Consider the following 27,331-nt stretch of genomic DNA (forward strand, 5'->3'; position numbering starts at 1 on the left):
AAAGGGACAAGGACAGAAGCGGTTTCAGTCAATGACAGCACCTTTCGCATATCAATTCATCTGCTTATTCGAGAAAGGTAAACGTCCACTACATTGCGGGAAGGTTCTGGGGACTTGGACTTAGAGCAATGAGCCAACCTAGTTCCTGCTCGCATGGAGCTGACTGCAGCAGGGAGGGGTTCACTGAGGAATTCTGGTGACAGCCATGTGGTCTCGCTGGGATCAGCGGGCTCGTCCAGCAGCTTAGGACCAAGCCAAGTGAGGCCCGCGGTGGAGGGGCTATGCCCGAGCCACCCCGGATAAGCAAGCCTCCGTTCCCTTGGCCTGTCCTTAGATTTCCCATGTGTCCCACGGGTGTGTAGGGAAACAAGGCCCTCGATTTGTCCGTGAACTTGGTCTCGACTCTTCCGGGCAGAGGAGGAAGAACTTCCTGCTGGTCGGTCTCCCCACTGGTAACTCCAGGAGAGGGGTTGACGTCACCAAGGGGACGGGGCGGCACCCCCGGGGGAATGGCTAGGGATCCTTTTCTGGTTAGCGGCCAAGCTGGACTGGGAGCCCTGGCCTCCAGACTGCGTCCTCAACCTCCCTCCCACCCAGATCCTCCCGCTTGATCCCTTGCTGTGACCTCCGCCTGAGATCCCGGAGGAGGCCCGGGAATGTCTCCCAGGAAGGAGGGGCTACGTGGTCGAGCATGTGTTAGCACCCTGGAAGGAGCAGGAACAGGGCTCCCCAGACCTTCATCTCCAAGGGCAGGTGGAGGCAGGGCCTCAAGCCCAGTGAGTGCATGCACCTCCCGTTTGTTACCAGAGGGCAGAACCTTCTGTCTGGAGCAAGGGCCAGCGTTTTCCCGGGAGCCCAGCAGACGGCTCTGGAGAGCTCAGGGTAGACCCAGACATCCATGTCAGGCCCCGCGGGGCCTCGGTATCGGGACTGGGCGACAACAGGAGACGTGTCTCTGTGGACAGATGCCAGGTCTCAGGCCACCTGCCACGGGCTCTGCCCTCCAAGTTCTGGGTGACCTTGGACAAAACCTCGGTGTTCCCTGCTATAAAAAGAAGCGATGGGTTCCTCATGGGCTCGTCAAGCTGTGCTTCTGGGATTGGGGGTCGGGCCTCTAGGGGGCCGTGGACGTTCGGGGAGTCCACGCCTCATCCCGGTGTCACCCTGAGCAGCTCTGTCCCGTGTTTGCCACACAGGGCTTCTGCCTTAGGTACCGTCGGGACAGCGTACGCCCGCCCCCATATAGGTGAGGTTTAAAACCGTAAGGGCAGGTGAGCCCTGGGCCAAGCCTGTCCCTCCGGGTCTCTGCTCCTCTGTTCCTTGTTGTCCTGTGCGCTCAGGGGGGACCAGTGGGTATGCAGTCTGGTTGCTCAGTCTACGGGAGTCCAGCTGAACCTGCAGGTCATTCTTTTACCAAATCCCATCGTCCCGCACTCGCTAAGTCCAGGCCTCGACCCACAGCCCCCATCCTGTCCCTGATCCCACGCTGGTCATGGGGAGCAAATCTGCAAGCTCCTCTGAGACCAGCAGGCCGGGACCCCAGGAGCAGACCCAGGGAGAGGAGAGGGCTCCCCCTGCATCCGGCAGAGGAGCTGAGGGTGGGGCAAGGGGCCCAGACCCACATGTGAACGAGGGCATGTTCGGAGGGGCCTGTGTGCCCAGCAGGCTCACCCTGGGCTGGAGAGAAGGCCTTGCACTTTGGAGAAGGCTGGGAGGGACGAAGGTCCAGCCTCCCTCATCCACTGAGGCGGTTGGGGCCGCCTTTCCGTTCAGGCTCCACAGGCTGGGACCTGGGGCAGGTGGTCTGGACCTTCTGGACTCGTGCTTCCTTGCAGGCACATGTGCAGAGGCCTCCTCCCAGACTCGTCAGAGGGGACACGGCACAGGAAGATTCAGACCCTGCAAAGGAAGATGCCACGTGGGGGACCCCGTAGGGTCGTGCTCACTGAAGAGGTCATGGTGCTCAGCACACAGCAGGGACCTGAGTTCCCCAGCTGAATTAGGGAAGGAGGAAGGGAAGGAGGGAGGGAAGGGAAACCATAGAAGTGGGGTCTACCCCAGATCAGGTCAGAGGTCCGGTCAGAGGGCGTCACAACTCGGGCCCTGGAAGGGGGCACGGGACACGTCCTTCTGTCCCTCCAGTACTGACCTGCCTCCACGTGGGACCTGTTGACCTCCTGGATCGTCTCCACCTCCTCCGCAAACAACGCTGAGTGTTCCCAGAAGGGGGACAGTGGGTAGGGGCCAAAGAGGGGCTACCGGAATCCTGTGCCCTGGGGGACTCTGGGACAGCCTTCCAGGTGGCCCTTTATGTCCTCCAGGCACCAGGCCACGATTCCACCTCATGTCTCAGGGAATGTGCCCACCCATCTAGAAGGCCCGTTACATCCCCATGTCACAGATGGGGACACCGAGGCTAATAGCACAGCCTGGGTCACTAGTAAGACGAGCTGGTCAGGAAGCCCATCTCCTTGACTTTGGATTGTCCTACCCGCAGGCGTGCATCTTGGCGTCCTGGAGCACGGGGTCCCTCTTCCTGGGAAACCCCACCACCTGCCGGGGGCCCCCACTTAACTCTGGGGAGCAGAGCTGACCAACGCGCCTGGGGCCCCACATGGGGCTGGGGAAGGGCCGACTCCGGGCTCTGGGGGCTCTCCCAGTATTGGGCCAGCCGGTCCCCTGCAGGACGAGGACTTCTCGCTGGGGATCGGCTGGGGCCTCTGCTTCCTCACGTGGATACCTAGGGTGCCGGTCCCCAGGCCAGAAACCTGCCCATCTGAAGGCCACCAGCGCTGCCTCTCTGGGGTCTCGCTTGCCCGAGTCCCACCCCGGGACGTCCCGCATCTCTGACGCCTGCTCCCATGAAGGTCGCCTCCCCTTGGACTGGGACGGGTCTGGCCTCCATCCCAGGTAACGCACGGATTTGGAGCATTATTTGGCCCAGAGGCCTGTGAAACGTTCTGGCCTTGGGTCGTGAGGGATGCTCTCCCCCCTGTGGTGTGACCGTCCAGCCTTCCGCATCTCCCGGTTTCTGTTTGGGCCACGGGAGGACCAGCCGTGTCCTCTCTCGTGGCAGGCTGTGGTGTCACGGCACAAACAGGGGTCTCCACCCCGAGACCGTGCCCATTGTCACCGAAGGGGCCTCTTTTAACCCACCTAATCTTGAATCCATTGTGATTTCAAGGTCAAAGGAGAAAAAGTCTATTTCAAACGACCACAAAGTACGAAAATGAATCTGTCCCATATGAAAGTTCGGTGCGGACCCAAAGTATCTCTGGCGAGATTCCACTTGAAGGAAACCTCCAGAGTAGGTAACGGAACACGGAGAGAAAGCAGACTGGGGGTTCCCAGGGGCTGGCGGGGGCACGAATGGGGAGTGAGGGCTCCGGGTACACGGTGACCTTTGGGGACCGAATTATTCTGCAACAATATTCTGTGGCGTGGTTCACAGAATCGTGAGCATGCCCAGTGCTCAGGAATTGCACAACATAAAAAAAAATAAAATTTTTATTGAAGATTAATGTGGATTTTAAACAAACCATGAGCAAATAAAGTAACAGCTACAAAGTAGAGGAGAGAAAGGATAAGGGAGAAGAGGAAGACTCATTCTGGTGGGGGGGCGGAGACTGGGATTGGAGCAAGAATTAGAAATACAATAAACACCCCTCGAAGGCCTTCGGGCCCTTGATTTGTGGCCGGCATCCCTGCGGGAGCAAGGGCGGTGGCAGGAACGGTGTCGGGAGCAGAAGCAGGACCCAGCTGACTCTGCTCAGGTGCCCGCTGTCCCAGCACAGGTCCCAGGTCACCTGCTGGCTCTCCGGCCCCAGCAGGAGTCGCCCCAGACTCCACCCCTGCCTGCAGAGACGCCGAGGACCCCGATGCTGTTGGGTTGGTCTCTGGAGCCGCACCGGCTTCTGCTCCTGCCCCGGACTCTTGAGAAGGAAACAGAGTGATGGTTGCAGCGGCTCCAAGGCCTCAGGGTGAGAGGAGGGATGGTCCCCCACCCACCCAGCGCGGGCCCCCCACCCAGCGCGGGCCTCTCCAGGGGCCTTTGCAGAGACACAACTCACCCCAGAGCCTCCCCGAGAAGCCGCGGCCAGGAACCCACACCAGAACCTCTGCCCTCTTGCAGGCCGCAGCCCTGGGCTCTCAGTCTCTGCTCCCGGCCCCACACCAGCCCCTGGGGGCTTCTCCCTGGGAGGCCCAGCACCGCCCTGGTCCCATAAACACACATCTGCCACCCCAGCCTTCTCACCCTCGGGCTCTGGCTCCGGGGGCTCCGAGTCCTGATCCCAGGACCGGTGAACCAGGACCCTGTGGAGGGGCCAGGGCGGTGAAGGAGGCCTTCCCAGGCCAACTCTAGGCTCTGCTTCCGGAGACCTCCGTGTGGCCACTCTCTCCCTGGGTCCAGGGTGGCCCTCCTGGGCGACGGGGCACACGCACAACTCTGTAGGGCAGGTGAATCGGGATTCGGCCAGACGTTTCCCGATTTCATCGGTTGATTTCTGTAAAGACAGTGACCCGCGGACGGCCTAGAGACATCACAGCCCTCCCCAGTCATCCTCACAGTCAGTCCTTCCACCCTCTCCACCTGTGGCTCCCAAATCGGACACAGACCTGAATGTGCACAGACCTGCCCCTGGGACACAGTGACATCCACCAGCAGGGCTTGTGATGAACCTCCAGAACAAGAGGACCACCCCAGCAGACCCTGTCCCTCCCATCGACCCTTGACGGGGATGTGAGCCTGACCCGCCCACCAGGCATCTGACCCCTTCATCAGTCTGCCCCTGCTCAGGTGGGCCCTCCACACACGACCCCTCCTTCCACACAGACACACACACACACACACACACACACACACACACACGGGGGGCATGGGGCCGCACAGGTCAGATCAGAGTGGTGTCGGGCTGGACTGGATGTCTCTAGGTCTCCCTGTGTTACCTTTGGGTCCCTGCGAGATAGAGACCTGAGGCGTCCTGTGCACGACCTGACCCACTGTCTCAAGGGTCGGGAAGCATCGCAGCCTCGGGCTCCCCTGAGCCGGCAGCCGGCGGACACGGGCACACAACAGGAGAACATGTTCGTCAGGCGAAGGTGTCCCAACGAATGAGCCCAGTCGGGCGCTGTCTCCAGAACGTGGGTGCCTGGTGACCCGGGTTCCGAGTTCTGTTGGGCTCTGTTACCAGGGAGGTGAGGTCACTTCCTGGGGCCCCCTTACCCGGCTTCCTGCTCCCACAAGAGCCCCTCCCAGTCTGCAAAGGGCTCCCCTCCATCCCATGCCCTGTCCCTACAGTGACACCAACACAGCCCAGACATGTTCCCGCGAGGCCTGGTGCAGCCGGGGCCGTGGCTTTGGGGCCACAGCGCTGGGTTCAGACCTGGGATTTCCTCCTGACCAGTGCTGGGGCCCTGCACAGACCCCGTGCCTCCTAGGGTCCCCCGGTCTCCCGGTCTGCACAGTGGGGTCCTTGTGGCATCTACTTGTAGGGGCGCCATCAGGGAGACACCGTAGACACGTCCCGTGCCTGCTATCCCATGAGGCTCGTGGGCACACGTGGCCGTGGAAAGATGAGGAAGGGGTGGGCCTGGCACGGAACACACTCACGCGGGCCTGGGTCTGCTCCGGGTCCAGGCACAGCCACCCCTCCTGCCTGGGTCCCAGGCCCGGGGGAAGGTGGAGGTGAACTCGTTCACACCCTGTGCCCACCGGACACGCACGCCAGGGGCTCCATTACATTTGGGCTCGGGTCCCAGTGCCTGGTCTGGGCCTACTTGCTGGGCGGTCCCCACTGTGGCTCCCAGCCTTCCCGAATCCTGGTCCCACGTCCCTCTGTCACCCCTCCCGTCCCGGGTGGGCTGCCCATGTGACCGGGTTTAAGGGCTAGTATATAATGACTGGGTGTCATTTCCAGGCCGATGCATGGAATTTCTGCTTTCCTCTCTCCTGGGTCCATTCTCTGTCTCTGCCTCGGACTCTGTCTGTCTCTGTGTGTCTCGCAGGAGCAGGGCCTGTGGGCTCCAGGGTCCAGGTGACAACCCTCAGAAGCCTCCCTTGTGGCCCGTGTCCCTCTCCCGGCCCGGTGCTCAGCTCCCTCACGAGGCCTCCTCGGCCCAGCCAGGGCACTGCCTGGGGAACCACTTCCTAATGAGGACCCGAGGCTCCCACAGGGAGGATCTTGACCTCGGTCCCCACACCAGGGTCCATGCTTGGCCACGTGCTGCGCACCCAGGTCCTCGGTCCTCCAAGCCCCCAGGCTGCCCTCTGCTCAGAAGGACCTTGAGGGAGTAGGAAGCGTTTTCCCAGGAGGGGAGAACAGAGGACCAGGGATGAAGATCCCAGGACACAGAGTCATCTATGAGCCTATGGGGCACTTGGGACACTGTCTACGCAGCCCAGTTTAGGAGGAGGAAGCTGAGTCCTTCTGTGCTGTAGCCCCATCCGCACTTCCTAGCTCCAGGGGCCCAAGGTGTTGGACACAGGACCCCAGACCACATCCTCCTCTAGTTCCTGGCAATCCCCCCGGACACCTTGGGGACCTCCTGACTCTCAGCCGGCATGTCCTCCTCCCCATGCTCTGGGTCCTGGGCTATTGCCAAAAATCCTGATGTCCCTGCCCCATGGCCCCACTGCCTCCAGCCTTTCTCTTCTTTCCCCCGTATTACCCACCCCCTCCCAGTGTGGACTCCCCTCTGATCCCCAGCTGGGCAGTCAGTGTCAGCGTGTGTGTGTGTTTCTGTGCGTGTGAGCCTTTCTGGAGATGCCCAGAGGTCACAGCCTCACAAGGACGGGGTGGATAGGGAAGCCCCGGCCTCTCAGGGGCTCTCATTCCCAGGGGGAATGCCATGTGGGGGTAGAGGCTGGCCTAGGACTGGAGACCAGCCCTGCTCCTTAGACCCTGCACACCTCGCATGTCCTGGGCCAGTCCTTGCCTCTCCTGACCTCAGTGTCCCCACTGTCCCTGAGGATCAGATGGGGAAGTGCATCAGCATGCACCTGCACCTGGCAAGCTGCGGTGACCCCGACTCCTTACCTGACATCCGGAGCCCCCTGAGAACTGGTCCAGATGCCCCCCCCAGTGTGTTCCCCTCCCCCCTCCCTAGTGTTTTCCTCCCCCAGGGAGCCCACCATCCCTGGCCCCTCAGAGCCCCCTGCTACCACTGCCTCACTTCATGGTTCTTCTTGTTCCCCGAGCGCAGAAGGGACCTAAGGCTGTGAGTGGTCCAGGGAAGCCAGGTTAGCGTGATGCTGGGCACCCAGCCTGGCAAAAGGAGGGGTCCTGGACACAGCTGCAGTGTAGGGGTGGCCTGGGATGCCAGCTGAGGTAGAAATTGCCTGGAAGCCTCATCCACTCCTGTCTGTAGTTGCTTATCTACCCAACAACCCAAACCTGGACAGTGGCCCTGTGGATGGCTGGTGTCCACAACAGGTAGAAGGTTCCTCTGGGTAACTAGAAAAGAGATCAAAGGCAACCTAAATATCTTAGATCGAAAGAAATTATAACGATAGAGGAAACAGAGGAGCCCTCGAGAAAATCGGTGAAAACAACATTCTTTCTTCTAGAGATTTACAAAATTGACAGAATAGACAAAAACTGAACAATTTCGTACCAGGAAATTGGCTGAGATGAAACGCATCAATTCTGAGACACACACAAACTACCAGAACTGACTCCAGAAGAGATGGAAACCACGAGCAGACCTGGAATACGTGCAGAGACTGAAGCGGTACCAAGAGCTTTCCAACAAAGCCAACCCCAGAGCCTGACGCTCTCACTGGTGCTTTGGCCAACACGGTTCAAGAAGGATCCGTCGTTGCAGGACGAGCTTTGACAAAATCTACAACCTTTCATGACAAGTGCTGCCAATGAAATAGAAATAGGAGATTGCATTATGACAAAGGGTATTTAGGAAAAAACTCACATGTGTGTCATTCTCAGTGGTTAAACACTGACCGTTCTCCCCTTATGATGGTGAGTAAGGGAAGGATGCCCTCTTCCAACACCTCATTTCCACAGCGTAATGGAAGTTTGGTCACAGCTACTACACAAGATGGATAATTTAAAAGTTCTCGAATGGACAAGAAGGAAAATACGTGTATATATTCCATGACCTTACGGGCAAAATATCATGGAATAAAAACATTCTGTGTGAGATTATAATACTTTCACCAAGCTATGGGCAGAGAAGTCCAACACATAGGGATCAATGGAATCCAACTGGGAATCAATGAATAAATCCGTACGGGTATGGTCACTTGTTTATGAACATGGGTGCCAAGACCGTTCCGTGCGGTAAAAACGGAGTATTCGCAAACGGTGTTGGGAAACCAGATTCCACGCAGAAAAGCGTGAACTCAGAACATTACCTGACACCACGGAAAACAATGATCTCCAGGGGCACCTGGGTGGTTCAGGCAGTGAGTGGGTCATCCAACGTCAGCCCACGTCATACCTCCCAGTTCAGGAGTTTGAGCCTTGTAGCTGGCTCGTTGCCGTCATCATGGACCCCGCTTCGGATCCTCTGTCCTCCCCCCCACCGCCGCTTGCCCACTCATGCTCTCCCTCTCAAATATAAGGAAAACATTTTCTCAAGGGCAAAAATCTTAACGCCCCAGAAATCAATAAAGAGCACTTAGAGGGTAATCTTCATTCCCTTGGGTTTGGCAGTCGTGTCTCTAATGTAGCACCGGAGGCAAGGCAACCAAGGAGAAAAGAGACACACGGGACTTCATCATTGCCAAAACGTTTTGTGAATGCCTGACAATCTCAAACGAATGTAAAGAAAACCCAAAGAATGGTAGGAAATATTGGCGCACCGTAATTCCGATAAGGGTATTGCATCTGGAATATACAAAGAAAAGGAAATGCAACCCGACACCGCACCACCACAGTAACCCGCCTTCCCACACCCACAAGGAGGGGCTCTACTGAATACACCGACATCACACCTGTTGGGGAGGATTTCGAGAACTCGGAACCCGCTTACGTAGCCGAGGGAGACGTAAAATGGTGGAGCCTCTGTAGCAGAACGTTTGGCACGTTCTCGAAGAGTCGGGCGTATGCGTATCATTTCACCCAAGTTGTCTATCGTATAACCAGAAGAATCGAGTTCGGGTGCTCTAACGAAAGCCTGTACGTAAATACTCATAGCAGCACCATTCACAATAGCCCTTTATTCGTTCGGGCACAAAGGACTGAAGTGTGGATACGGGCTACAGTGTGATGAACTCGGTGTTTGTTTCTTCAGAGAGAGAGAACGTACACAGAGTGTGAGGGGCAGAGGGAGAGGGAGAGAGAATCTGAAGCGGGGTCCACGCCCAGCACAGAGCCCGTCTCTGGGTTCCACTTCGTGACCCTGAGATCATGTCCTGAGCTGCAGTCAAGAGTCTGATGTGTAAGCAACTGAGCCTCCCAGGCGCCCCCGACATAGGCGAACTAGAAAACGTTATACTAAGTGGCAGAAACCAGACACAAAATACCACACGCTGTAGGATCCCACCCGTGTGAAAAACTCACAATGAGAAGTAAAGAAATAGTGACGGGAGCCACGTCGCTGGTTGCCGGGGAGCACGGGGGGTCGGCAAGAGCAAGCACCTGACCCTCGGCGGGGACTGGTTTTCTGCCTGGGGTGATGGGGATGTTTGGAACTAGATAGCGGTGATGGCGCCCGGCAGAGGAAGCCTAGTTAAGGTCAGGGACTTGTACCATGTTAAATGTTCAAAAGGAGAAAGTCGAGGGGCACCTGGGGGGCTCAGTCAGTGCCACGTCCGACCTCGGCTCAGATCATGATCTCACGGTTCGTGAGTTCGAGCCCCGCGTCGGGCTCTGTGCTGACAGCGTGGAGCCTGGAGCCTGTTTCAGATTCTGTGTCTCCTTCCCTCTCTGCCCCTCCCCCGCTCGCACTCTGTGTCTCTCTCTGTCTCAAAAATAGACGTTCAAAAAATTAAAGCGAGAAAGTCCATTTTATATTACATTTAAGACATCAATACACGTACTAGTGAAAAGCAACAAACCAAGAAAAGAGAAAGAATGCCTTCCCGGATGAGGACGGGAAGACTCCGGTCTGGAGCTGGCACTGGCCGTGTCTCGTAAGCGGTGCCGAGGCAGGCGGGAGCCGGGTCTGGCTCTGGAGCAGGTGCTGGCGGGGGTCTCGCCGTGTCGAGGGCACCGGCTCTGCGTCAGGAGGGGATGCGAGAGCGAATGCGGGGCCGGCTCTAGTCTGGGCCTTTGGCTGGCTCTGTCTCCGCGAACGTGTCAGAGCGGGTCACGGCCCTGGAGCTGGGAGCCCAGCCGACACCGGGGCGGGTGACAGAGCGTCTCTGTCTCTGCAGTCCCCGGGCAGTAACCTGGGACCTGTGCGGGGACAGCGGGCACCTGAGCACAGTCAGCTGGGTCCCGCTTCTGCTCCCGACACCGTTCCTGCCACCGCCCTTGCTCCCGCAGGGATGCCGGCCACAAATCAAGGGCCCGAAGGCCTTCGAGGGGTGTTTATTGTATTTCTAATTCTTGCTCCAGTCCCAGTCTCCGCCCCCCCCACCAGAATGAGTCTTCCTCTTCTCCCTTATCCTTTCTCTCCTCTACTTTGTAGCTGTTACTTTATTTGCTCATGGTTTGCTTAAAATCCACAGTAATCTTCAATAAAAATTTTATTTTTTTTTATGTTGTGCAATTCCTGAGCACTGGGCATGCTCACGATTCTGTGAACCACGCCACAGAATATTGTTGCAGAATAATTCGGTCCCCAAAGGTCACCGTGTACCCGGAGCCCTCACTCCCCATTCGTGCCCCCGCCAGCCCCTGGGAACCCCCAGTCTGCTTTCTCTCCGTGTTCCGTTACCTACTCTGGAGGTTTCCTTCAAGTGGAATCTCGCCAGAGATACTTTGGGTCCGCATCGACCTTTCATATGGGACAGATTTATTTTCATACTTTGTGGTCGTTTGAAATAGACTTTTTCTCCTTTGACCTTGAAATCACAATGGATTAAAGATTAGGTGGGTTAAAAGAGGCCCCTTCGGTGACAATGGGCATGGTCTTGGGTGGAGACCCCTGTGCGTGCTGTGACACCACACCCTGACGCCAGCAGGGACACGGCTGGTCCTCCCGTGGCCCAAACAGAAACCGGGAGATGCGGAAGGCTGGACGGTCACACCACAGAGGGGAGAGCATCCCTCACGACCCAGGGCCAGAACGGTTCACAGGCCTCTGGGCCAAATAATTCTCCAAATCAGTGCATTCCCCGGGATGGAGGCCAGACCCGTCCCAGTCCAAGGGGAGGCGACCCCTGTGAGAGCAGGCATCAGAGATGCGGGGCGTCCCGGGGAGGGACTCGGGCAAGTGAAACCCAGGGAGGCAGCGCTAGTTGCCTTCAGACGGGCAGGTTTCTGCTCTGGGAACCAGCCAGCCAGGTGACAAGGTGAGGAAGCACAGGTCCCCAGAGACAAGTGTGACGGAATCCCGTCTCCGGGAGAGAGTCCTCAGGCAGAGAGGAGGGACCGGGGGCTCCAGGGGGACGCGGCCAGCCTGCCGGGAACCAGCCCCTCCGGCTGAGGGTGCACTCGGGTGGCAGAGGGACCTGAACGGGACAGCAGTGCGTGGCCGGCCTCGCTTTCCCCATCCAAGGCCAACGTCCTCTGCAGCCGTTGCCACTCTGCCCCTCGTCTCAAAGCAAAGTGGTCTCTTCAGTCAGGTTCCCTGGTGCCCGTTCAGGACAAGGATGCCTCCCGGCAAGAAAGAGGAGAGCCGGCGGGGCTCACCCAGCCCGGGGGCCCTGGCAGACAAGCCGGCACTGGGCCTGTGGACCACGGCCCTCTCCTGCCCCCACCGGCACCGTCTGCCCTCTGTCCGCTGACCCCCACCTCCCAGGAGACGAATTCAGCCCGAGGACCGCCTCGGGGACGGCCTGGGAAGCGCTGGGTGTTAGGACAGTTGAGGGAAGACACAAGGGGTGTTCTCGACTCCCAAATCTGACGACCCAAGTCTGGGAGGCGAGAGGAAGATGGGAGGAAATTCAGGGTGTGCATTTGCACGTCTTCCTAAGAGTAGAGGTGGGTGGGTGACCCAGGGACTCGGGCGGAGACCTGACGCCTTCAAGGGAGCCGGGAGGAGGATCCGAGAGAACCAGAGCAAACCCACAAAAGCACAGGGGCGGCGGGAGGTGCCGGAGACCTACGTGTGCGGGTCCTCCAGGGCCCCCACACTTCACTCTATGTGTGTGTGTGTGTGTGTACGATAGTTAAAAACCTTGGTGAATATGGCTTACGTGTCTTCTTAGGGTGAGGAGGGCCATGGGGACGGCGCTCCCCCTTGCTGGCTGTGGCCCAGAGGCCCTGGGTGGGGTCCGGGGCTCGCTTTTGGGATCCAGGTGCGTGCACACAGCGGGGAGCAGACAGGGTGCTGAGGGCAGGCAAGGACGCATCCACAAAGGGATAAGGACAGAAGCGGTTTCTGCTCTGGGGGGTGGGGCAGAGGCTGTTAGGGTCTTGTGCTTGGATTTGGGGAACTGCGGCTGGCAAGGCAAGCTGTCCCGGTGACGCCCCCTCAGGGCGCCCGAGTCCACCTGCCCCTGGGGGAGCACCTGCGACCCTCCTCTCTGCCTGAGGGCTCTGTCCTGCCCCAGGGGCGCCTCCTCTCCTGCCAGCCGGGGCCAGCCTGCCACCTGAGAGCGCAGGTACCCCGAATGCCCTGGGGACAGGGCCGGTCCGGGTAGGACACCGTCTCCCAGCGGACTTGAGCGCCAGGCCGCCACGGTGCTCCCCCTCCTCCTCCGGGCTGCGTGGGCCCAGGTCCTCCTCTGCCAGGGACCACCCTCTGTCCAGGCTCCACACGCTGGCACTTGGGGCAGGTCGTCTGGACCTTCTGGACTCGTGCTTCCTTGTCGGGAACGTGAGCAGAGGCCTCCCTCCCAGACTCGCCAGAGGGGACACGGCCAGGAACATTCACTCCCTGCAAAGGAAGATGCCACGTGGGGGACCTATCGGGTCCTGCTCAGTGGAGATTTCACGGTGCTCAGCACACAGCAGGGACCTGAGTTCCCCAGCTGAATTAGGGAAGGAGGAAGGGAAGGAGGCAGGGAGGGAAACCATAGAAGCAGGGTCCACACCAGGTCAGGTAAGAGGTCCGGTCAGAGGGCGTCACAACTCGGGCCCTGGAAGGGGGCACGGGACACGTCCTTCTGTCCCTCCAGCGCTGACCTTCCTCCACGTGGGACCTGTTGACCTCCTGGATGGTCTCCATCTCCTCCGCAAACAACGCTGAGTGTTCCCAGAAGGGGGTGGGCAGGCAGGGGCCAAAGAGGGGCTACCGGAGTCCTGTGCCCTGGGGGACTCTGGGACAGCCTTCCAGGTGGCCCTTTATGTCCTCCAGGCACCAGGCCACGATTCCACCTCATCTCTCAGGGAATGCGACAACCCATCTAGAAGGCCCGTTACATCCCCATGTCACAGAGGGGGACACCGAGGCTAATAGCACGGCCTGGGTCACTGGTAAGATGACCTGGGTCAGGAAGCCCATCTCTTGACTTCGGATTGTCTTACCCGCAGGCGTGCATCTTGGTGTCCTGGGGCTCGGGGTCCCTCTTCCTGGGGGACCCTACCACCCGCTGAGGCCCCCCCTGAACTCTGGGGAGCAGAGCTGACCACCCTGCCTGGGGCCCCACATGGGGCTGGGGAAGGGCCAACTCCGGGCTCTGGGGGCTCTCCCTGTATTGGGCCAGCAGGTCCCCTGCAGGACAAGGACTTCTCGCTGGGGATCGGCTGGGGCCTCTGCTTCTTCACGTGGACACCTAGGCTGCCGGTCCCCAGACCAGAAACCTGCCTGTCTGAAGGCCACCAGCGCTGCCTCCCTCGGGTCTCACTTGCCCGAGTCCACCCCGGGACGTCCCGCATCTCTGACGCCTGCTCCCATGGGGGTCGCCTCCCCTTGGACTGGGACGGGTCTGGCCTCCATCCGGGGGAACGCACTGATTTGGAGCAATATTTGGCCCAGAGGCCTGTGAACCGTTCTGGCCCTGGGTCGTGAGGGATGCTCTCCCCTCTGTGGTGTGACCGTCCAGCCTTCCGCATCTCCCGGTTTCTGTTTGGGCCACGGGAGGACCAGCCGTGTCCTGTCTGGCTTCAGGCTGTGGTGTCACAGCACGCACAGGGGTCTCCACCCCAAGACCATGCCCATTGTCACCAAAGGGGCCTCTTTTTTCCTACCTAATACTTAATCCATTGTGATTTCAAGGTCAAAGGAGAAAAAGTCTATTTCAAACGGCCACAAAGTACAAAAATGAATCTGTCTTGTCTGAAAAGTCAGTGCAGACCCAAAGGTATCCCTTGTGAGATTCCACTTAAAGGAAACCTCCAGAGTAGGTAACGGAACACGGAGAGAAAGCAGACTGGGGGTTCCCAGGGGCTGGTGGGGGACGAATCGGGAGTGAGGGCTCGGGGTACACGGTGACCCTTGGGGACCGAGATGTTCTGCAGCAAAATTCTGTGGCGTGGTTCACAGCGTTGTGAGCGTACCCAGTGCTCAGGAATTGCACAATGTAAAATAAATAAAACTTTTTATTGAAGATTAACATAGATTATAATTAATGAACAAATAAAGTAACAGCTAAAAAGTAGAAGAGAAAAAGGATAAGGGAGAAGAGGAAGAGATATTCTGGTGGAGGGTCGGAGTCAGGGATTAGAGAATAAATTTGAAATAAAACATAACAAAAATAAAGTAAAATAAACACCCCGTGTAGGCCTTCAGGCCCTTGATTTCTGACTGGCATCCATATGGGAGCAAGGGTGGGGGCAGGGGCAGGGGCAGGGAGAAGGGCGTTGACAGGGGCGGGGCAGGGGCGGGGAGATGGGCAGTGGCAGGAACAGTGTTGGGAGCAGAAGCAGGAACAGTGGAACCAGGAGAAGCAGAAGCAGAGGCAGGACCCAGCTGACTCTGCTCAGGTGCCCGCTGTCCCTGCACAGGTCCCAGGTCACCTGCTGGCTCCCGGGCCCCTGTAGGAGTCGCCCCAGACACCACCACTGCCTGCAGAGCCCCCGAGGCCCCCATGCTGTTGGGTTGGTCTCTGGAGCCTCACCGGCTTCTGCTCCTGCCCCGGACTCTTGAGAAGGAAACAGAGTTATGGTTGCAGTGGCTCCAAGGCGTCAGGGTGAGAGGAGGGTAGGTGCCAGCTCACACCAGCGCCAGCCTCTCCAGGGGCCTTTGGGACACACAACTCACCCCAGAGCCTCCCCGAGAAGCCACGGCCAGGAACCCACACCAGGACCTCTGCCCCCTTGCAGTCCACAGCCCGGGGCTCTGCGTCTATGCTCCCGGCCCCACACCAGCCCCCGGGGGTTCCTCCCTGGGTGGCCCAGCACCCCCCAGCCCTGTGAACCCACATATTCCAACCCCAGCCTTCTCACCCTCGGGCTCTGACTCCGGGGGCTCCGGGGGCTCCGGGTCCTGGTCCCAAGACCCGTGAACCAGGACCCTGTGGGGGGGCCGGGGCGGTGAAGGAGGCCTTCCCAGGCCATCTCCAGGCTCTGCTTCCCAAGACCTCCGTGTGGCCACTCTCTCCCCGGGTCCAGGGTGGCCCTCCTGGGCGACGGGGCACACGCACAACTCTGTAGGTCAGGTGAATCGGGATTCCGACAGTCGCCTCCCGATTTCATCGGTTGATTTCTGTAAAGACAGTGACCCGCGGACGGCCCGGAGACATCACAGCCCCGCCCAGCCATCCTCAATGTCCTTCCGCCCTCTCTCCCCGCTGCTCCCAGATCGGACACAGACCTGAATGTGCACAGACCTACCCCTGGGACACAGTGACATCCACCAGCAGGGCTCTGGATGAACCTTGGGGACAAGAGGGCCACCCCAGCACAGCCTGTCCCTGCCTTCCAGACTTGACTGGGGTGTGAGCCTGACCCGCCCACCAGGCATCTAACCCCTTCATCAGCCTGCACCTGCTCAGGTGGGCCCTCCACACACGACCCCTCCTTCCACGCGCACACACACACACACACACACGGGAGGGGACCTGGGGCCGCACAGGTCAGATCAGAGCACTGTTGGGATGGACTGGCTGTCTCTGGGTCTCCCTGTGTTACCTTTGGGTCCCTGCGAGCTAGAGACCTGAGGCGTCCAGTGCACGACCTGACCCACTGTCTCCAGGGTCGGGAAGCGTCGCGGCCACAGGCTCCCCTGAGCCGGCAGCCACGGGACACGGGCACACAACAGGAGAACATGTTCGTCAGGCAAAGGTGTCCCAACGAATGAGCCCAGTCAGGCGCTGTCTCCAGAAGGTGGGTGCCTGGTGACCCGGGTTGTGAGTTCAATTGGGCTCTGTGACCAGAGGGGTGAGGTCACTTCCTGTGGCCCCCTTACCCAGCTTCCTGGTCCTACAAGAGCCCCTCCCAGGCTGCAAAGGGCTCCCCTCCACCCCATGCCCTGTCCCTACAGTGACACCAACACAGCCCAGACACATCCCCGCGAGGCCTGGTGCAGCCGGGGCCGCGGCTCTGGGGCCACAGAGCTGGGTTCAGACCTGGGTTTTCCTCCTGACCAGTGCTGGGACCCCGCACACACCCTGTGCCTCCTGGGGCCACCCGGTCTCCCCGTCTGCACAGTGAGGTCCTTCTGGCATCTACTTGTAGGGGCGCCATCAGGGAGCCACCTGTAGACACGTCCCGTGCCTGCTATCCCATGAGGCTCGTGGGCACACGTGGCCGTGGAAGGATGAGGAAGGGGTGGGCCTGGCACGGAACACACTCACGCGGGCCTGGGTCTGCTCCGGGTCCAGGCACAGCCACCCCTCCTGCCTAGGTCCCGGGCCCCGCGGGAGGTGGAGGTGAACTCGTTCAGACCCTGTGCCCACCGGACACGCACTCCAGGGGCTCATTGCATTTGGGCTCGGGTCCCGTTGCCTGGTCTGGGCCTAGGTGCTGGGCGGTCCCCACTGTGGCTCCCAGCCTTCCCGATTCCTGGTCCCACATCCCTCTGTCCACCCTCCCCTCCCGGGTGGACGGCCCGTGTGACCGGGTTCTAAGGGCTAGAACATGATGACCGGGTGTCATTTCCTGGCCAATTCATGGAATTTCTGGTTTCCTCTCTCCTGGGTCCATTCTCTGTCTCTGCCTCGGACTCTGTCTGTCTCTGTGTGTCTTGCAGGAGCAGGGCCTGTCGGCTCCAGGGTCCAGGTGACAACCCTCAGAAGCCTCCCTTGTGGACCATGTCCTTCATCAAGCCCGGGGCTCAGGTCCCTCACGAGGCCTCCTCGGCCCAGCCAGGGCACTGCCTGGGGAACCACTTCCTAATGAGTACCCGAGGCTCCAACAGGGAGGATCTTGACCTCGGTCCCCACACCAGGGTCCATGCTTGGCCACGTGCTGCACACCCAGGTCCTCGGTCCTCCAAGCCCCCAGGCTGCCCTCCGCTCAGAAGGACCTTGAGGGAGTAGGAAGCGTTTTCCCAGGAGGGGAGATCAGAGGGCCAGGGATGAAGATACCAAGACACAGACTCATCTATGAGCCTGTGGGACCCTTGGGACACTGTCTACTCAGCCCAGTTTACAGAAGAGGGGACGTGTCTGGGCTGTGTTGGTGTCACTGTAGGGACAGGGCATGGGGTGGAGCGGAGCCCTTTGCAGCCTGGGAGGGGCTCTTGTAGGAGCAGGAAACCGGGTAAGGGGACCCCAGGATGTGACCTCACCTCCCTGGTCACAGAGCCCAATTGAACTCAGAGCCCAGGTCACCAGGCACCCACGTTCTGGAGACAGCGCCCGACTGGGCTCATTCGTTGGGACGCCTATGCCTGACGAACTTGTTCTCCTGTTGCGTGCCCGTGTCCCTTGGCCACCGGCTCAGGGGAGCCCGCGGCCGCGACGCTTCCCGACCATGGACAGTAGGTCAGGTCGTGCACTGGACGCCTCAGGTCTCTAGCTCGCAGGGACCCAAAGGTAACTCAGGAGACCCAGAGACAGCCGGTCCAGCCCAATACCGCTCTGATCTGACTTGTGCGGCCCTAGGTCCCCTCCCGTTTGTGTGTGTGTGTGTGTGTGTGTGTGTGTGTGTGCATGTGGAAGGAAGGGTCGTGTGTGGAGGGCCCACCTGAGCAGGTGCAGGCTGATGAAGGGGTCAGATGCCTGGTGGGCGGGTCAGGCTCACACCCCGGTCAAGGCTGGACGGCAGGGACATGTTGTGCTCGGGTGGCCCTCTTGTCCCCAAGGTTCATCCAGAGCCCTGATGGTGGATGTCACTGTGTCCCAGGCGCAGGGCTGTGCACACTCAGGTCTGTGTCCGATCTGGGAGCAGCAGGGAGAGAGGGCGGAAGGACACTGAGGATGGCCGGGTGGGGCTGTGATGTCTCCGGGCCGTCCGCGGGTCACTGTCTTTACAGAAATCAACCGATGAAATCGGGAAACGTCTGGCCGAATCCCGATTCACCTGCCCTACAGAGTTGTGCGTGTGCCCCGTCGCCCAGGAGAGCCACCCTGGACCCGGGGAGAGAGTGGCTGCACAGAGGTTTTGGGAAGCAGGGCCTGGACTTGGCCTGGGAAGGCCTCCTTCAGCGCCCCGGCGCCGCTGTAAGGTCCTCGTTCACTGGTCCTGGGACCGGTACTTGGAGTCCCCGGAGTCAGAGCCCGAGGGTGAGAAGGCTGGGGGTGGGGGATGGGATGCTCGGGGCCTGGGAAGTGCTGGGCAACCCAGGGAGGAGCCCCTGGGGGCTGGTGTGGGGCCAGGAGCAGAGACTGAGAGCCCCAGCTGCAGACTGCAGGGGAGCAGAGGTCCTGGTGTGGGTTCCTGGCCGCGGTTTTTCGGGGCGGCTCTGGGTTGAGTTGTGTGTCTGCAAAGGCCCCTGGAGAGGCCGGCACGGGGGGGACCTTCCCTCCTCTCACCCTGAGGCCTTGGAGCCGCTGCAACCGTCACTCTGTTTCCTTCTCAAGAGTCCGCCGCAGGAGCAAAAGCCGGGTGGGCTCCAGAGCCCGGCCCAACGGTATCGGGGGTCTCGGCGTATCTGCAGGCAGGCGTGGTATCTGGAGCGACTCCTGCAGGGACCCGGTTGCCAGCAGGCGACCTGGGACCTGTGCGGGGACAGCGGGCACCTGAGCAGAGTCAGCTGGGTCCTGCTTCTGCTGGTTCCACTGTTCCTGCTTCTGCTCCCAACACTGTTCCTGCCATCGCCCTTCTCCCCGCCCCTGCCACTGCCCTTGCTCCCACATGGATGTCGGCCAAAAATCAAGGGACTGAAGACCTATACAGGGTGCCTTTGTTATTTTCTTTTATTTTTTGTTTATGATACTTTATTTCAAATTTATTCTCCAATCCCTGAGCCCGACCTCCCACCAAAATGTCTCTTCCTCTTCTCCCTTATCCTTTTTCTCTTCTACTTTTAGCTGTTATTTTATTTATTCATTAGTTATAATCTATATTAATCTTCAATAAAATGTTTTATTTATTTTACGTTGTGCGATTCCTGAGCACTGGGTACGCTCACAACGCTGTGAACCATGCCAAAGAATTTTGTTGCAGAATATCACGGTCCCCAAGGGTCACTGTGTACCCGGAGCCCTCACTCCCCATTCGTGCCCCCGCCAGCCCCTGGGAACCCCCAGTCTGCTTTCTCTCCGTGTTCCGTTACCTACTCTGGAGGTTTCCTTCAAGTGGAATCTCGCCAGAGATACCTTTGGGTCTGCACCGACTTTCTAAGATGGGACAGATTCATTTTTGTAGTTTGTGGTTTTTTGAAATAGACTTTTTCTCGTTTGATATTGAATCACAATGGATTAAAGATAAGGTGGGAAAAAAGAGTCCCTCTCACCCACAGCCAGCAAGGGGGAGCGCCGTCCCCATGGCCCTCCTCACCCTAAGAAGACACATAAGCCATATTCACAAGGGTTTTTAACCACAGCACACACACACACACACACACACACACACACACACACACATAGAGCGAAGGGTGGGGGCCCTGGAGGACCCGCACACGTAGGTCTCCGGCACCTCCCGCCGCCCCTGTGCTTTTGTGGGTTTGCTCTGGTTCTCTCGGACCCTCCTCCCGGCTCCCTTGAAGGTGCCAGGTCTCTGCCCGAGTCCCTGCGTCACCCACCCACCTCTACTCTTAGGAAGACGTGCAAATGCACACCCTGCATTTCCTCCCATCTTCCTCTCGCCTCCCAGACTTGGGTCGTCAGATTTGGGAGTCGAGAACTCCCCTTGTGTCTTCCCTCACCTGTCCTTCCACCCAGCTCTTCCCAGGCCGACCCCGAGGCGGTCCTCGGGCTGGATTCACCTCCTGGGAGGTGGGGGTCAGCGGACAGAGGGCAGACGGTGCCGGTGGGGGCAGGAGAGGGCCGAGGCCCACAGGCCGAGTGCCGGCTTGTCTGCCAGGGCCCCCGCGCTGGGTGAGCCCCGCCGGCTCTCCTCTTTCTTACCGGGAGGCATCCTTGTCCTGAACGGGCACCAGGGAACCTGAGTGAAGAGACCACTTTGCTTTGAGACGAGGGGCGGAGTGGCCCTGGAGGGCTGGGACCTCACAGGACCTTTGACTCCGGCCCCCGGACCCAACACAGCCCCTGCTCAGGGTAAGAGGTACAGGGGCTGAATGCGTCCAGAGAGGATCTCAGAGTCCCCACCTGCCTCTGAGCATCTCACGCTGTGGACATGCAGACTAATAGTAAGAGGTACATGTTGGGGTGGGGGCAGGGGACGCCCAGCTTGACCCCTGAGCGTCCCTTCCCCCTCCAGAGGCTTCACTGAGCACAGTGGACACAGCCTGCCCCCTGGTGGTCATCACCGGCATGACAGCCCCAGGCTTGGAAACCAGAAAACAAAACACACACGTTTGTTTGGGTGTAGTCCAGGCAGCAGCCCTCCCTGGCCCTAGGGGGGCACAGGGGCAGGACCTGCGGGCTCCAGGGGCGATGTGAGGACTTCACAAGCCTCCCTTGGCCCCCGTTCCACCTCTCCTGCCCTGGTGCCCAGTTCAATCCTAAGGCTTCCTCACCCCCGCCAAGGCACTGCCTTTGAAAGCCCTTCCTAATGAGGCCCCGGGGCTCCGACAAGGAGGGTGTTGACCTCGGTCCCCACACCAGGGTCCGCTGCTTGGCCACGTGCTGCAAACCCTGGTCTTCGGTCCTCCAAGCCCCCAGGCTGTCCTCTGCTCAGAAGGACCCTGAGGGAGTAGGAAGCGTTTTCCCAGGAGGGGAGAACAGAGGGCCAGGGATGAAGATCCCAGGACATAGAGTCGTCTATGAGCCTGTGGGACACTTGGGACACTGTCTACACAGCCCATTTTAGGAGGAGAAAGCTGAGTCCTTCTGTGCTGTAGCCCCGTCCACACTTCCTAGCTCCAGGGGCCCAGCGTGGTACACACAGGACCCCAGACCCCGTCTTCCCTACTTCCTGCCAATCCTCCTGGACACCTTGGACACCCCCTGACCTCAGCCGGCATGTGTCCCTCCCTATGCTGTGGGTCCCGGGCTATTGCCAGGAATCCTGATGTCCCTGCCCCATGGCCCCACTGCCTCCAGCCGTTCTCTTCTTTCCCCCGTATTACCCACCCCCTCCCAGTGTGGACTCCCCTCTGATCTCCAGTTGGACAGTCAGAATGTGTGTGTGTGTGCACGTGCCTTTCTGGAGATGCCCAGAGGTCACAGCCTCACAGGGACGGGGTGGATAGGGACCCCTGAGCATCTCAGGGTCTCTCATTCCCACGGGGATCCCCATGAGGGGGGGCGGATAGAGGCTGGCCTAGGACTGGAGACCAGCCCTGCTCCTTGGACCCTGCACACCTCACATGTCCTAGGCCAGTCCTTGCCTCTCCTCAGGGTCCCTCTGTCCCTGGGGGTCAGACGGGGAAGTGCATCAGTGTGGCCAGGCTTACCCCAGGGGTAGATGGAGGGGAGCTGCCCCGGGTACCCAGGCCTCTCTCCCCAGGGCCGGCGGGGATGTGGGGTGGCCAGGTGTGCCCAGGGACCTGCACCCAGCACCTGTAGATGATCCAGATGGTCCGGTGATGTGCATGAATCCAACCGCTCCCCACCTGGCTGGTCCCCCATGTTCCCACCTCCACCAACTGCTCTGGGAACCGAACCTCTCCTCAGCTCCAAAAGCATGCCCGCCCCATCCAGGCAGGCCTCAGGGTGCGAGGCCAGGTGGGTTGGACATCTGGGGACACGATGGCCAGTGACTACACCCATCCCACCCAGCTGGCCTGGACCGCAGACTCCACCCCAGGGTCCAGGTGCATGGACCCTGGGACATGGCTGGGGCAGGGCTCCTGGAGGCAGCAGTGGAGGCCGACTCAGGGCAGGGAGAAGTCGGTCTGCCCCTTGCCCTTCTCCTTTCCTCCTTCCGCCTTGTCTTCCTGGCAGGACCTTGGACAGAGGTCCAGCCTGTGCCTGGCTGCAGCCCCGAGAGCAGTCAGAGGGTGGCAAGCTGCCCGGGGAGGCCGGGGGCCACCTCTAGGATGACCAAGTGTCAGGGGGCTACTGTAACTGGTCATCTCCCGGGCACTCGGTGATGTCAGCCCTTTGTATACATGAGCCGTGACCCCGGGACCGAGTCCCGGCCCCTTCTTCATCCCACGAGGCCCGCATCCTCCCCAGCCGAGGCCCCGTCGGTGGCCGGCTCTCCCTCCAGCCCCAAGAACTCCGCGGCTCCAGAGGCTCTACATCTTTCGCGGCTGGAGCCCGAGCAGCCATCAGGGGCCTGGATCCGGGCCCTGGAGCCCCTCAGGAGGACAGGTGAGACCGGGCAGGAGCCAGGAGAGGGCCGAGTGGAGTCTCCTTGAGGTCATGGCCTCCTGCTCAGCCCAGACCCAGGTGTGTGCTGACCCCTAGGGCACCTGGACCCCAGCTGCCGGGCAGGCTCGGGGACAGAGACCACAATGTGGCTCCTGGTAGCTCACAGGTGTCCCTGTGCCCTGTAGCTACACCTGTCCTACCAGCTGGACTCCCTCCTGCTCGGCCAACAATGTCTGTGGCCAAAAGGAACAGGCCACCGTCGAGGTCTGGGAAGAATGCGTGGCCAGGCACAAGGGGAAGGCTCGCCCTCGGCTCGGGGGGTCCCTGCCGGGCTGGCGGGGGCTCTGGAGGTGGTATTCCAGCGCTCTGCTGACCAGCCCTGTGCCCAGAAACACCTGCCTCCCTTCTCTGGGCCTCACTCTCCTGCTCTGTGAAATGGGTGATGCAGAGCGATCACTCCCATGGCAGGAACAAGGCAGGTACCGGTGACGGATGGAGCACCCGTACAGGGCCCGGATCGCAGACCGCAGTGGGGAAGGGGAGAGGGGACGCCAGTGAGGCCCCGCCCCCAAAGCCATCCAGCCTTTCCATGCAGCCACCAGGGCCTGGCATGGCCCCAGGAGCGGTGGCCGACCAGACTCCGGACACAGGTCACTGTGGCCTCTTTCTCAGCAGTGGGGACCCGGGGGCGGGGACACCCAGGGTGCAGGGGTGCTCGGGGCAGCTCCTCCCTCAGAGGGAAAGAGAACAATGGAGACGTTCTCTGGGGTCCCCCCAGGCCAGGAGAAATGGGAGGAGCGCTCCCCCAGCCCAGAGAGCTCTTCCCCGTGACTATTTCCCTGGCGATGGTAGGGGGTCAGCGGGTTATACTGGCTGTGACTCTGCACTTGAATGTGTGAGCCCCCGAATTCACCATATACACTGAGAGGCGGTTTCACTGAAAACTCGGCAGGAAGTTGCTTCGGCAGCTTGTGAGCCTCAGTTTGGAGCCCTGTCCTTCCCAGAGACCTCAGGGCCTGGACTGTCCTCCCGGTCCCCCCCCCCCAGAGACCCCAGGGCCCAGGCTGTCCTCCAGGTCCCCCCAGGCGCCCCAGGTCCCAGGATGTCCTCCCAGTCCCTCCCGGAGACTCCAGGGCCTGTGTTGTCCTCCCGGTCCCTCCTGGAGACCCCAATGCCCTGGCTGACCTCCCAGTACCCCCAGGGACCCCAGGGACCGGACTGTCTTTCCGGTCCCCCCCAGAGACCCCAGGCTCAAGCTGTCCTCCCAGTCTCTCCCAGAGACCCCAGGGCCCAGGCTGTCCTCCCAGTCCCCTCCCCCCCGCCAGAGACCCCAGGGCCTGGGCTGTCCTCCCGGTCCTTCCCAGAGACATCGGGCTTCAGCTCAGCCTCAGCCACCACACGCCCCGGGGCAGCCTTGGGCCCTCACGAGCTCTGTCTCTCAGGGTCCGCAAGCACAGCTCCTCACTGCCCCTGTCCCCCCAGCCGGCGGGCGACACCGCATCACCGGTGCCGGCCTGGACGTGACGATCAGCAGCTTGGACGAGAGCATCCGCCGAGCTGGCAGGGGGCACGTCCCTTGGTCCCCTCTCCGAGACCTCTCCGGGTACAGACCTCACTTGAACAACGCCTCTGACAGGAGACCATCTCTGGACCTGCCGGGGAATCCAGCCCCGGGAGGAGGCGACGACCTGCTCTGCTCTACAGAGGGGGAGACCGAGGCAGCATCGTCCTCCCAGGCCGGTGCCTGGGAATCCATGCTTGCCTGGGGGCAAATACCAAGCCCGCGAGCTCCCTCCACATCTAGGATGCCGTGGCTGTGACGACACTGCCTGGTCACGTCCCCTGCACCTGGCAAGCTGCGGTGACCCCCGACTCCTTACCTGACGTCCGGAGCCCCGAGTGAACTGGGCCAGATGCCCTCCCTGGGGTGTTCCCCTCCCCCCTCCCTAGTGTTTTCCTCCCCCAGGGAGCCCACCATCCCTGCCCCTCGAGCCCCCTGCTCCCACCGCCCCGCTCCATAGCTCCCATCCAGAACACCCTCATCTCTAAGGCTGGCTTCAGAGGTCACCTCCTCGGGGTCCTGCCAAAGCCCAGGCTCCGGGTCAGAGCGACCCGGGCTCACACCCACAGCGGGACCACGTCAGAGTCGTGTGACACGCAAGCTCTATGCCAGCTTCTGGGACCTCGGTGCTCTTTTTGCAGATGGGGTCGGCGGCTCCCACCTCCGGTGGGTGTGTGGGGGATGAAAGCAGGGAGGTGAAGGTTTCCGAAGTGGGGAAGCTTGTGGGCGGAGGGGGCTCTCAGGAAGGCAGGGGGAGGGGATGGGGAAGAAGGAAAGGCGGCCTGACCTCCCCCCTTAGACTGGTGTCCACCTCCCCCTCCTCCTGGCTCAGCCACGCGCCCGCATGAATAGCGGAGTGGAGTGTGGGGGCCAGGTCAGCAGGGTGGGGGTGTGTCTCGTTTCCCTCTTGCCCCCGTGTCTCCATACCCGCTGCGTCCAGCCGCCCTGCCTGGGTGGAGTGGCCGTGGGCCCAGGCCTAAGAGGATATGAGGGTCACTGAGCGGGCGTCGGAGATCGGATACGTGCGACCCAGGTGTCGTGGGCTCCTGCCGCGAGGTGGTCCCGTGCGCGCAGTCCCGTGGTCCCGGTGCACCTGCCCAGGCTCCACCTGCCTCGACCTTTGGTGGGAGCACCTCCCTGCCCCCAAGGCTCCCGCGCCACATCCTGCCCAAAGGTGGGAGCCAGGGGCCACTCTAGCCGGACTGGTGAAGCTCCTCCTCCAAGCGCTCATGGAACAGTCAGGAAACTGAGGCCAGGAGAGGCAGGGACTGGCCGGGGACCCACCAGGTGAGCAGAGCCTAGAGGGGCTGGGGGAGGTTTCAGGTCCTAGGCCAGGGCTTCACTTTCCCAGGGGGTTTTCGAGGGAATGAGAGCCTCTAACATCCTGGAGGACCACTGAACCCATCCCGTGTGGGGTCCTTTCCTCTGGGCATCCCCGAGTGGGCACATGTCCACGCAATTGCATGGAAACACAGTCCCCCGCCCCCCAGTAACTAACCACCCGCGTGGGGGTCAAAGGATGAGTGGACCCTGGAGGTGACAGGGGTTGGGGAAGAGAAGAGGTGTGGGGCGGGGACCTTGTCTCCAGGGAACATGCCCATGAGGGGAGCCACGCCAGGCCGATGGCCAGGGGACCCCCAGATACCCCCGTGTGTATCACAGGCACCCCCATTCTAGAGAAGCACCCCACTCAGCTCCCGTGGTTGGAGACCTTCGAATGCGCGACGTGTTCTCATGCTGTGTCCTGATACCTCGAGGCTGTGGTCTCAGGAAAGCCCACAGGGAGAGCCTTTTCCCACCTGCAGACGGGGGGTCAGGTCTCACCCCCGAAGGCTGTGGTCATGTGCCCGGAGGGACGCAAAGGTGACACCGGGAGGCCCAGGACTGGCTGGTCTAGCCTGACACTAGCCTGATCCGACTTGTGAGTCGCACGAGCCTCCCTGTGTCTGTGAGTGTGTGTGAGGCTGTGTGTGTTTGTAAGGATGGGACGTGGGGGGGAAGCCACCCAGAGCAGGAGTAGGCTGATGGGAGGGTCATGTCCACACCCCAGGTCAAGGGTGACCGGGAGGGACAGGGTGAGTTGTGTAGAGCTACAGGACACAGGGACACATTCTGGTGTCCGTCCCCGAGCCCGGCCGGAAGCTGGGGTGCAGGTGCCCTAGGGGTCGGCACACACCTGGGTCTGGGCTGAGCAGGAGGCCATGACCTCAAGGAGACTCCACTCGGCCCTCTCCTGTGTTCCGTGCCAGGCGCACCCCTTCCTCATCCTTCCACGGCCACGTGTGCCCACGAGCCTCACAGGATAGCAGGCACGAGACGTGTCTACAGGTGGCTCCCTGATGGCGCCCCCACAAGTAGATGCCACAAGGACCCCACTGTGCAGATGGGGAGAATGGGGGGCCCCAGGAGGCACGGGGTCTGTGCAGGGTCCCAGCAGTGGTCAGGAGGAAATCCCAGGTCTGAACCCAGCTCTGTGGCCCCAAAGCCGTGGCACCGGCCGCACCAGGCCTCGCGGGGACGTGTCTGGGCTGTGTTGGTGTCACTGTAGGGACAGGGCATGGGGTGGAGGGGAGCCCTTTGCAGACTGGGAGGGGCTCCTGTGGGAGGAGGAAGCCGGGTAAGGGGGCCCCAGGAAGTGACCTCACATCCCTGGTCACAGAGCCCGATTGAACTCACAACCCGGGTCACCAGGCACCCACGTTCTGGAGACAGCGCCCGACTGGGCTCATTCGTTGGGACACCTTCGCCTGACGAACATGTTCTCCTGTTGTGTGCCCGTGTCCCGCAGCTGCCGGCTCAGGGGCGCCCTTGGCCGCGACGCTTCCCGACCCTGGAGACAGTGGGTCAGGTCGTGCACTGGACGCCTAAGGTCTCTATCTCGCAGGGACCCAAAGGTAACACAGGGAGACCCAGAGATAGCCGTTCCAGCCCGACACCGCTCTGATCTGACCTGTGCGGTCCCATGTGCCCTCCCGTGTGTGTGTGTGTGTGTGTGTCTGTGTGGAAGGAGGGGTCGTGTGTGGAGGGCCCACCCGAGCAGGTGCAGGCTGATG

The 27,331-nt window shown here is 60.8% G+C and overlaps 2 long non-coding RNA genes across 3 annotated transcripts in view; one reads left to right on the top strand and one right to left on the bottom strand.

Annotated features, from left to right (window-relative positions):
• LOC131491133 (uncharacterized) overlaps positions 1 to 27,331 on the top strand; it is a 72,601-nt gene that overhangs the window by 17,539 nt on the left and 27,731 nt on the right. Inside the window, exons 2-3 of one of the 2 annotated variants that reach the window (XR_009251323.1) lie at positions 18,370 to 18,619; positions 18,917 to 19,428. This is a non-coding gene — a long non-coding RNA (uncharacterized LOC131491133). Of the gene's footprint in view, positions 1 to 18,369; positions 18,620 to 18,916; positions 19,429 to 27,331 lie in introns of those variants that run through there. The other variant, XR_009251324.1, reaches the window with a different exon arrangement.
• The window catches only part of LOC131491134 (uncharacterized), a 42,166-nt gene continuing 18,327 nt past the window's right edge, over positions 3,493 to 27,331 (bottom strand). Inside the window, exon 2 of the long non-coding RNA XR_009251325.1 lies at positions 3,493 to 3,932. This is a non-coding gene — a long non-coding RNA (uncharacterized LOC131491134). The remainder of the gene's footprint in view (positions 3,933 to 27,331) is intronic.

This window comes from Neofelis nebulosa, chromosome 12, assembly GCF_028018385.1.
Source record: "Neofelis nebulosa isolate mNeoNeb1 chromosome 12, mNeoNeb1.pri, whole genome shotgun sequence".
NCBI classification, from domain to species: Eukaryota; Metazoa; Chordata; class Mammalia; order Carnivora; family Felidae; genus Neofelis; species Neofelis nebulosa.